Source organism: Gracilinanus agilis, chromosome 1, assembly GCF_016433145.1.
Source record: "Gracilinanus agilis isolate LMUSP501 chromosome 1, AgileGrace, whole genome shotgun sequence".
NCBI lineage: Eukaryota > Metazoa > Chordata > Mammalia > Didelphimorphia > Didelphidae > Gracilinanus > Gracilinanus agilis.
The window spans coordinates 59100231-59112769 of record NC_058130.1 but is presented as its reverse complement, the minus strand read 5'-3'; positions in this window follow the sequence as shown (position 1 = coordinate 59112769).

Here is a 12539-nt window from a genome sequence, read left to right as displayed (position 1 = left end):
TCTCAGGCACTGTAAAAATAGGGAGTTGGACTAGATGGTCTTTAGAGAAACCTTTTGAGTTCTAAAGCCTTTTAGCTTCCAATACCTGAAAAATTAACAGGAGGGGAGAGGGCATTCCAGACAAAGGGAGTGACAGAAAGACAGAGAGCTATTTCCCTCGGTGGCTAAGTGGACAAAGAGCCAGGACTGGAGACAAGAGGTCCTGGTTTCAAAACTGACCTCAGACACATCCTAGCTGTGTTGACCTTGGGTGAGTCACTTAACTCCAATTGTCTAGTTCTTGTTGCTATTCTGCCTTGGAACTCATACTTAGTATTGATTCTAAGATAGAAGGTAAAAGACAGAGGGAGTAAGATAATTTGGGGGGATAGGCATTTATTAATACCACTCTATGTCAGACACTTTACAAATATTATCTTGTTTTATCCTCACAACAACTCCAGGAAGTAGTTATTATATTATTATTATCATCATCATCATCATCATCAATTTACAGATGAGGAAACTGAGCAGATAACAGTTAAATAACTTTCCCATACAGATGGAAAGTATCTGAATCTGAATTTGAACTCAGGTCTTCCTGACTCCAGGTCCAGTGCTCTATCCTCTGCCCCAATTACCTGCCTATACCTCCCCATACCCGTGCCGGTTTCCCATCACCAAGTAGGGGCTAGCAAGATACTCACCTTGAAAAGTTAATGTAAGTAACATCTAATGCAAATTAGATGACATAGACATTTTACAAACCCCGAGGTCTATCAATAATGCTCAATAATGAATAATGTCAAACAATAATGCTCAAATGACTTCTGCCTCGAAAAGAACTGAGACCTAGAAGAAATGAGCAAACTTCAGTCCTAAAATCCCAGGCTTTGCAGCCTCACCTGTCTCCAGCCTCTCCAGCAGCCAAGATCTTTCACCCAGCTGAAGTTCGTAGGAAACAGCTTCCACAACCAAAACTGGAAAGACCCGGGTTATCATAGCAAGCAACACACTTAGCAGCCTGCATAAAGATAAGCTCTGGGTCTGTGCTAGCTAGTTGGCAAAGGAAAAATACATCCTCCATTTGAAAAAAACAGCCTGAAGCCCAATCGCAGACAGAGGAGACACTTCCATTTGCCCTTGGCCCGAAATATCCCCGCCTAAACCAAGGATACTAGGCTCTGGGGAATGCCTGATTTGAAATGCAGACAGATGTGTGGGGGTAAGAGAAAGGATTTTCAAGCTGTCTGTAATTGTTAATTACTTCTTGGACATTAAAAGAACCTCAAGATGGTCTCTTAGTACATGTTTTATTTTCTTTAGAAACAGAGAGTTCTGGGCTACAGCCAGACTGGGCTGGTGAAACTATAGGGTTAACATTCTGTTGAGTTCATTTGGACCAGTGTTGGTGAAGTATTGGCAAGAGTGCCCAGCTGGCACAGGGGGAGCTGCTCCATTCCCCCTCTTCCCAGCACCCAAGGATGTTTTTGCATGCCCTGCCCCTCTTTCTAGCTTCCCAAAGTGAGCACTTCCTCTCTCTGCTCTCTGGGGTAATGCAGGGGGGATTACAGGCAGCTTGAAGTTGCAGGTGGGCACACGAACTTGAAAACCTTCCCCAGTGCTGATGGTATTTGTGAGAAGATAATGGAAGAGTCCCAGCAGATCATGACCAAGCTCCAAGTGGTAGGAAAGAAGGGAAATCAGACATCCAGGGCAGGAGCTGGCATGCCCTGAGGGCACTTCCAGCTTTTTGATTGTGTGTATGCTGGTCTGGATCCTAACTCTATCCACTGGTGAAGAAATGGTAAACCACTCCAGTATCTTTGCCAAGAAAACCCCATGGACAGTATGGTCTACAAGGTCACAAAAACTTGGATGTGGCTGAACAATAATAATTATGCTGGGTCTTAGTGATCTCCTTATCGAGTAATTGGAATACAGTTTTGAAAGAGCCCTTGCTAATACTTGCCCTGAGCTCCCAGCAGGCTCTACTTAAAGCAAGAATCTCCATTTGTAGTCTGCTGAAGCCTTGGACTCCTCAGAATGTTATTAAATGCATAAAATAAAATACAAATGACTTCAAAAGAAATTAGTAATGGAAAAAATCCAATTTTTAAAACCCTTAGTTTTCTGTGTTTGAATCAATATTGTGTATTGGTATCAAGGCAGAAGAAAGATAAGGGTTGGGTAATGGGTGATTAAGGGACTTGCCCAGGGTCACACAGCTAGGAAGTGTCTGAGGCAAGATTTGAACTCAGACTTGGCTCTCTTATCCATCTATCTGCTCCAATAGTATCAATTAAAAAGAAAATTTCATGAACTACTAGATTAAATATCCTTGAGCTAGAGGGAAAAGGGCACCCAATTCAGAATTTGGAGAGAGTAAGAGAGTAGTAGGAATGCTTGAGAGGGTCTATAAAAAGGGATCTTCATATTCTTCTGGCACTGCCCCATCTCTATGAATCTACACTCCTCCTTCCTTTTCGAGGTACAGTTCAAATCTTATCTCCTTCCTGATCACTTCAATAGCCTTTTTTGGACTATACTAGCCCCTCAAGCTTTCTGATTTCTCTGAATTCTTTTAACATTCACTGTCTATAGAGTAGTAACATCATACTTGTCTGGATACCTAGCCTCTAGGATACTGGAAACCCAGAAAACTTGAGTTCTAGTCCTGGTTCTGTCACCACCTTCATTTATGACTTGTGAGAAAAAATATTTCTCCTTTCTAAAGCTCAATTTCCCCTTCTGTCAAATGAAAGTAGATTCCATTGGAAAGAAACAATCTCCTTTTTTTTTTTTTTTTTTTTTGTCTTTGTATCACCAACACCTGGAATAAAGCTTAACACATGATTGCCACTTAATTTTTATTGATCTAGATCAATGGTTCCCAAACTATTTTGGCCTACCACTCCCTTTCCAGAAAAAAAATAATTTTTAGCCCCCTGGAAATTAATTTTTTTTTAATTTTAATAGCAATTAATAGGAAAGATAAATGCACCTGTGGCCATCACTGCTCTCCTGGATCACTGCAGCACCCACCAGGGGGCGGTAGCGCCCACTTTGGGAATCACTGATCTAGATGATTCCTAGAATCTTTCCCAGCTTGAAGAATCTGAGCTATTATCATCATATGTCCCTAATATGCCTTTTGGTACTGTTGGCAGGTTTTGTGTATGTGTGGGTGGGTATTACACTTGATTCTCCCACTAGAACAGGGGTTGGCAACCTTTTTGGCCATGAGAGCCATAAATGCCACATTTTTTTAAATGTAATTTCGTGAGAGCCATACAGTGCTCACAGTGCGGCTCCTGTAACAGCGCCTGAAAAAAAAATGGACTTTATGGCTCCTGCAGAAAGAGCCATATCTGGCCCTCAAAAGAGCCATATATGGCTTGAGAGCCATACATTACAGACCCCTGCACTAGAATATCAGCCTCTTGAGAACAAAGGAACTCTATCTTTCCCCACAGAATAAATTATAAAATGAAAGAAATACAATGGACTTAAATATAAGATAATCTGAGAGGGTGGGCAGTAGTAACTAGGGAGATTAGGAAAGGCTTCATTCATTCAAAAGATAAGGGGAGGGGCAGCTGGGTGGCTCAGTGGCTTGAGAGCCAGGCCCAGAGACAGGATGTCCTGGGTTCAAATCTTGCCTCAGACACTTCCTACCTGTGTGACCCTGGGCAAGTCACTTGACCCCCATTGCCTAGCCCTTACCACTCTTCTACCTAGTACTGATTCTAAGATGGAAGGTAAGGGTTTCTAAAAAATAAAAATAAAAATATGTAGTAATAATAATAAATAATAAAAGTGAATAATAAAATAATAAAAGTAAAAATATGTCTTAGGGAGGCACCTAAGTAGTTCAGTGGAAAGAGCCAGCCCAGGAACAGGAGGTCTTGGATTCAAGTCTAGCCTTAAATACTTCCTAGCTGTATGATCCTGGATAAGTCACTCACTATTTTTCTTGTTTGCCTTAGAATCAATATGCAGTATTGAAAAGAAGACAGAAGATAAAGGGTTTTTTTTAAAAAAATAAAATATGAGGGAAAGAGGATAATCATTTATAACGCACCTACTACTGTGTGCCAGACACTGTACTAATAACTTACAAATATTTCACATGAGATAGATGTTATTATTCCAATTTTATAAATGAGAAAACTGAGGCAAAGAGAGTGACTTGTTCAGGGTTAAACAGCTAGTAAGGATCTGAGGCAGGATTTAAACTCAGACCTTCCTAATTCCAGGCTTAGGTTCACTGCAACAGTTAGCTGCCAAGATGCAGTGATTGAGTGAGAAACAGTGATAGAGTAATATATTGAAAGAAGAAAGGTGGAGGTGAAAAGGGAGTACATTCCAGGCATGAAAGATGAGTGGCCATTACCAAGGAATAGAGAATGGAGATGGAGTGTTGTGTGTGAAGAACAGAGAATTTACATGGAATTGTTAAATCAATAAGTGTTCATCAACAAAATCAATAAATTACTAAATAAATTTAAATAAGTAAAAATGTAAAAAAAAAAAAAACCAACAGAGAAAAGACCAATCTGGCTCTATCATAGAATCTAGGAAAAATAATATTCAACAAGACTGGAAACATAGACTGAGGGCACTTTGCCAAAGGCTTTAAAAGTCAAACGGGGATTTATATTTGATTTTAGAAACAACTGGGAGCTTATTGAGTGACATGGTTAAAACTCCGCATAAAGAAAATTACTGCGGCCATTGTACGGAGGATGGATTGCAATGGGGAGAGACTTAAGGCAGAGAGACTGATCACAATATGCCAAGAAGATCAGGCCAAGAACATTAACCAATTTACCAGTCTAGAATCAAAGAATTATAGGATCTAAAATAGAAGGATTCTATAGATCGGTAACAGCATAAATGATACTTAATCACTCAAGGATTACTAGAAGTCATGTGTTTTTCCAACCCTACTCAAGGATAAGGAGTTTCAGCTGGTGCTGATGCTGTTAGCAATCTGGACCGGAACATAGAAACCTCTTGACATGGACCAAATTTGTCACTGGTACACTTAAGTCTGTATTTTCTAGAGATCATCTAGTCCATCCCCCTCCCCCATCATTTAAAGATAAGGAAACAAGCCCCAGACAAGCAAAATGTTGTTGTGCAGTCTTTTTAGTTGTGGCCAACTCTTTGTGACCCCATGTGGGATTTTCTTGGCAAAGATACCAGAATGGTTTACCATTTCCTTCTCACTTTAAAAACGAGGAAACTGAGGCAGAGTTAAGTGACTTGTCCAGGGTCACACATCTAGTAAGCATCTGAGGCCAGATTTGAATTCATAGAGATGAGTCTGCCTCATTCCAATTCTGGCATTCTATTCACTGTACCAACTAAAGGAAAATGATTCGGTCTCAAAAATAGTTTAGTAGCAAATCTGTGACTCCCAGCCCAAGTCCTCAGACTCTAGATTCAGTGTTTATCCCACTACAAATACCAAGCTAAAGAAATGGATTTCTAATTATGGCTTTTCACAAGCCAGTACACCATGCCTGAGAGTCTAGGGTCTGGGTTTTGTTTGTTTAGTGAAGTGAGGCAGATAATAGGTGAGGGTCATATTATCTTCCCAGCAACTCACCATAGCATGAAAGTGAATTCCTACTAAGCCTGTTGTTGAGTTCAGCCCTATACCAACAATCTAAGGATCACTGAGGCCAGGGATTGAAATCAGAACCCTATTTATCTAAGCCAGTATAACTTAATGGGAAGCACAGTAAAGAAGGTGCCAAGTCCTTGTTCAGATGATCAATAAGATATAAAGATAAAAATCCTGAAGGTCCTTCTAGGTGACATTTCTGTCTCCATGGACTGATTTACTGGCCTGGGAGTCAGAAGACCCAGATTCTAATCCTAACTCCATTACTAACTAGGTTTCTGACCTGGGAAAGTGACAATTACTCTGAGACTTTATTTTCTCCTCTGCAAAATAAGAGGATTGCCCATCAACTAAAGATCACGTGAGCCTCTTCAGCTCGTTATTCTAAGTGTTTGGTATTTGAAGATAGACTAATTATATTTTTTGAAATAGAAAAATATCAGTCAAGCATTTGTTAGGTAATGCCTAGGCAATTGCAGTATATTAGGTGCTGGGGAATACAATGACAAAGTCAGAAACAGTTCTTTTCCTCAAAGAGTCTAGTTTCAATGGTGTATCTTTGGAATTGTGATCTTGTGTTTTGAGATCTCCAATCAATCAAAATTTATGAACTGCCTAGCACTCCACTGTCAGAATGGCAGGATTTTGAGAGTTGGGAGGGACCGGCTCCATCTCTTTAGAGATGAGAGAGAGGGTAAGTAGCTTCCAATATAAGCATCAGCTAATATAAAATGTGGTTAAACCACAATTATCTCACAGCCCAGAATGAGGCAACCAGGACTTGGCCCCTTTGCTGATGTGGTGAATGGTTTGTAACCAACCTTCTCTTCAGCTCCTCACTCATGCCTGCCCATAGCTGTAGTATCTGGATATCGAGGTCTACTTTGTGCCCAAAATTCAATGCACTGAAGTGACTGGCAATACTCATTTGTGGGGTCTCTCTATTCTAGAACATCAGAACAATCAGAAGTAGCTCAGATCTCTCAGAGTCCATTCACAAATGGGTCTAATGGTCCCATCGTCCCTGCTGAGAATGGTCTTCCTGTTAAGCCATTGTGATGGGCCAATAGCTAAAGGGCTGTAGAGAAGACACAAGGAGAATGTTATAAACTGACAGACCCCAAGGAACCCAGTGAAGTGAGATGGATGGAGCCTAGCTCACCTGTAGGAAATAATAAAAGCAGACTGTCCCTCTGTTGTCCTTGTACCATTTGCAACCCTTCCCAGAAAATCTGTTTTTAACTGAATAATATAGCATGAAGACCACTGGCCTGAGAGTTAAGAAACTGGATTTTGAGATCTGGTTCTGCTTACAATTTGTTTCATGACCAGGAAGAAGCCACTTTTCTTCTCTGAGACTCAGTCTTCTTATCTCTAAAACGAAAGTGTTAGTAGTAACAGCGATAATGTACAATAATCAACTGCAAATGACCTACCTATTTTCAGCAACTCGAGGATCCAAGACAAATCCAAGAGACTCAAGACAGAAAAGGCTATCCACCGCCAAAGATGGAACTGATGAAGTCTGAATGCAGATTGAAGTATGCCATTCTTCGCTTTATTATCTTTAGGAAACATTCTCTAGTATAAGTGACATGGGTCTTATTTTATAACACGATGAACAAGGAAATATGTATTGCATGGTAGCACACATAAAATCTATATCATATTACTTGCTCTCTTGGAAAGGAAGGAGTAGAGGGAAAGAGGGAGAGAATATGGATCATAAGATGTCAGAAAACAATCATTAACATTGTATCTACATATAATCTGGAAAAATACATAAGATAAAATAAAATGAAAGCATTTGATTTTAAAGTCTTTAAGGTCCTTTCCAGATCTGTGGACACAAGGAGTCAGGAGAGCTTATTTTACTATTGACTCTTCTACCATCTGGCTTTATGACTGGTCTAAACACTCAAAAATACTGTTTTGGTCCCTGTTTCTTCTTCTGTAAAATGAAGTTGTCTGATTTTCCATCAGTAAGTATTTATTATTATATTTATCATATATCAAGCATTTAGACTAAAAAAGGCAAAAGTAAGGTAGTTTCTGCCCTCAGGGAGCTCATAGTCTACCTTCAGAGGAAATATTTACAGGTATCTGTATATATAAAAGAGATGCTAGGTGATTTGGGAGGAGGGGAGAGGCACTTGAAGCAGGGGGATCAGGAAAAGCCTCATCTAAAAGGTGGCACTTAATTAAATAAAATTTCCCAAAAAAATAAATGAATGAAATAAAATAAAAAGTAGTACTTAAGTTGAACTCTGAAAGAAATTAGGGGTTCTAAGTAGAAGAGGGAAGTTCCTTCCCTTCTAGCTGTTTATTCTTTTCTGATAATGTAAGTCAGGACAACTGGACCTTTACTTGTGTGACTTTAACCTCTCTGGGCCTGAGTTTTGACATCTATAAAGTGAAGGGATTGGACTAAATGGCCCTGAGATCCCCTTCAACTAGAGGACATTGAGTCATTGATTTTGTCTGAGTCACTAATTGGTTGTTTCACCACTTAACCTCAGTTTCTTTTTCTGTCAAAGAAGAGCTTGGATTCGCTATTCTATAAATTCCCTTCCAATTCTGACAGCTTCTGGTTCTGTGTGACTCAGTACTGATGGCAAACAAGATTCAGGTGTTTCGTTTCCTCCCTCCTCTGAACTCCTGTAGCAATTGTTGTCTGTGTAATTAATTTGGCAATTAATCATGTGCTGCTGTGTGACAGCTCTTCTATTGTTGTCTGGAACCATTATTTAAATCTTTTCATGCTATTTAACTTCCTGTGTGTTTGTGTCACACATCATAAAAAGTAGGGGAGATGTTACAGATTTGGTGCAGTTCTCTTTTTTAGGAAGGGAGGAAACTGAGGTCCAGAGAGTTTAAATGATTTATCCAAGGCTCCACATTTAGCACTGGGATTCAAACTATAAACCACTAACTAAATCCACTGGGGAGGAAAGAGGGTCCCAACTAGACTGTAAGCAGAAGGAGGGCAATAATCCTGCCTTTGACTTCTTTATTCTCCATAATGCCAAATACAGAGCCTTAAAAAACAAAACAAACAAACAAACAAACAAACAAAAAAAAAAGTATTCAAAATATATTGGATGTTTCAAAAGTCTTAACAGTAGTTTTAAACTATTAAAACTTAAAAGAAAAATATATCCTTGAATTTAAAAAAAATCAACTTTAAGCTTTACTGCTTTCTATGATTAGCTAGATTTATTTGTTAGCTTCTTTGTTTAGGTCCTTCCCTAACGAAAGGTACTTCCTACAAAATTTGTCACTGCCATGCTTATTCCTGTTTCCTATGGGTATCACTCCTCTCCCTGGTGGTTTGGTAATCCCTAAGGGAATATTCCCTAAAATATATGAGAAGTGGCAGCTAGGTGGCTCTATAGACTGAGAGCCAGGCCCAGAGATAGGAGGTTGTGGGTTAAATCTGGCCTCAAATAATTCCTAGCTATGTGACCCTGGGCAAGTCACTTAACCCCCATTGCCTAGTCCTTTACCACTCTTCTGCCTTAGGAACAATACAAAGTATTAACTCTAAGATGGAAGGTAAGGATTTTTAAAATAAAGTGTATAGGAGAATTTTTCTTTTTAATTTATTATCATTGTTCAATTAAATACCATATTTTCCATTAGTACATCCTCTAGACAGCCAGGAAAAGAAACATAGTGGTTGGGGCTCAGAAGCTATAATTCTGAGTGGAGGTTGACCCACAATGTCCCTTAAACTAGGCACAGCTACCATTATAATGACACAAATAATATTAATAATGTCTCATGTAAGAGTCTTGTACTGTATAAATACTTCCATCTTTCAAAGATCAATTATTTTGTTGTGTAAAGTTACCCAATGATATAAATTACAATCTTTCTATGACTTAGTACAAAGTCTCCAAATTTTTCTCTGGCAAAAAATTAATCAGCATCCAGGACAGACTTTTACTGAGCATTTACTTAAAGCCTTTCTAGTCTGGTAGAAACTGCTAGGATTTGTTTCCCATGAGTTTAGCCTTTGAGAACCTAAGATCACTTCCATCCCAAGACAGGCTTTCGATTATGACTTTAGCAGAGGAAAAGTAGTGTCATCATTTTTACTAAGTCATTAATAAGTAATACGTTGCTGCCAATTTAGTGTCATCATTATTACTAAGCTGTTAATAAGTAATGTTGCTGTCACCTTCCTTGGTAAAAAAAAAGCCTGTGGCTTTGGGGAATGAAGTGGTAGTTCCATGATGCAGGAAACCCATAGGGGGAAAAAAATGAAATAGATCCTAGAAGTCTCCTAGCAGCAAATCTTCCCTTACTCCAGTCCTGAGTTCACAGAACTAGCCTTAGAACCTACAATGTTAGTGCTACTGGGGATCTTAGAACACAGATTGCCAAAACTTAGAAGAGAATTTAGAATGTAGAATGTTAGAGCTAGAAAAGGAACTGAAAATATAGAATGTCAAAACTGATGGGAACTTTGGCACATCTAATGTAAGAGCTCTAAGGGACCATAAAAGGGAAGATACTAGTAATAGACAGTAGCTTAGAAAAGAAAAAGGAAGAGCTGGATAGGGCATGAGTGGGGCTGGAATCATGAACCAGAAGCAAACTGCTATGCAATCTGGTGCCTCCCCTTGAGTTGCTTCCAAGCTCCCGGCTTTCCTCCCTCCTCTTTACTGTGGTTTTATTACTGCTGTGGAGGCGCCTGGATTTCCTCTTTAATTTTTCACAGCCCAGCTGGGTTTGGCACTGAGCTGCCCGAGGAAGGTAAGGGAGGCCAGTACAGTACATCCTCATTAATACAAACTAAATTCTACTCGCTGATCTCTCTCCAGTCAACCTGGACCCTGCTGTGCTTTGGTTCTGTGGAGCTGGGACACGATATCCAATGACAGTCTTTCACTGCCCTCTACTGTGCCAAAGCTATAGCTAAAAGTGAAAAGTCATGATTCCTTCAGATGAGCAATGTCTAGTCAATTGAGAAGACAAAAGAGCAATGTACTGGCAAGCAAAAGACCTGCGTTCTAATCCTGCCAATTATCGATCCATGTGCTGGTCAATTAAATTCTTCTTCAACTTAGTTTCTTCAGCAACAGCAAATAGAGTCAGATAAATGTTTATATACATTTATGTTTATATATAGCATAGATATGATATGCTATCCTTATATGTGTTTACTATATATTTCATTATATAGTATATACATACTATATAAAAATATTTAGTACATATATGTATAGTAAATATGCTACATAAAGTGAACTTACTATATAAAATAAATATGTAATGCATATAACTGTTTAGTAATATACCACATATAGTAAACATACTATATGTAAATAAATATATAGTACATATAAATGTATTATAAATATGATGTATGTAGTAAATATACCATATACAATATATATAATTATATTCTACATATAACATTTAAGTATGTATAATTATATTCCATATATGATATGTAGGTATATATATATATACTAATATAGCACGTATAGTTATAGATACATGTGGTATATCTATAACTATATACCATATATGATGAATGTATATGTATATGTAGTTATATACTATGTTATAATTGTAACAATTAGGAATTAATAGTACTTTCACCCACCACAAAAGTTGTCCAAAAAGACATTGACAACTACTGACCTACCATATATCAAAATTGTCTTCTCTACAAAATCTTTATAAAAATGGTCTATGTATGAACTGAGGTATCCTTGATGAGAGAGAGAGACAGAGACAGAGAGAGAGAGACAGAGAGACAGAGACAGAGAGAGACAGAGAGACAGAGACAGAGACAGAGAGAGAGAGAGACAGAGACAGAGACAGAGACAGAGACAGAGAGAGTCAGAGACAGAGAGAGAGAGAGAAGAAAGGAAGGAAAGAGAGAGAGACAGAGAGAGAGGAGAAGGGAGGGAGAGAGACAGAGAGAGACAGAGAGACAGGGAGAGAGAGAAGATGTCCAATCTCTGATGTCCTGATACAGATGGAAAGAAAGCACATATTTGATGAGACTTTGGGGTTTCCCCTTCCCAAGTTTTTTGCCAGCATCATAGAAGACGTTTCTCACAGAATTCAAATAGAAGAGAAATTCTCTATCCAGGATAAGGTTCTCCAAATGGTCCTAATTGCAGCTGGCACGGTGCTCATTAAAAAGAGCCTCAGAACACTGCTTACCTCTTACCTTCACTTTACTCCTTTGTCTGATAACCTACCTTTGAGGTTGATGCTATTATTACTCCCATTTCATAGATGAGAAAACTATCTCAAGAGGTTAAATTATTTGCCCAGGGTGACTGATACATGTGTCAGAGTCTGAACTTGAACCAAGGATTTCCTGACTCCAAGCTCTGTGAACTTTTTACTACTAAATGTAGCTTCTATGAGATAAGAAACGGAAACCCATGGTGCTTTAGTTAGAGGATCAGAGGGCCATATCTAGGAGAGATATTAGACGCTGCTTGGTCCAACTCCCTCATTCTAGAGAGCTGAAACAGAGACCCCAGGTCCTCCAGCTGCAAATCCAGCATTCTTTCCATGGCACATGTTCCCTCCCTATCAGTTCCATCCATAAGAAAATTTAAAATAACCAGACAAAGATTCAGGTGTATTGAGTAGACATTCTCTGCTGGAGTCAGAAAGACATGAACACAGAACCCACTAAATGAGATCCTGAGCTGAATAAGGTCCTAATGTTTGCTCTCCTATAAAATGAATCAGGTCCTGGCCAGTTTTAAAAATTCAGTGGTCTATGATCTTGCACAATACCTGCAGTGTGGCTCTTTGGGCTGTTTCAATGACTGATCTTGGTTACCATATGGTATATTAGATTGCAGGCCATAAGGTTACCCAGCCCATATGACTTCCTAGTTCAACAGACTGATAGGGATTTGTCAAGCTGATTCAGACTATGTCA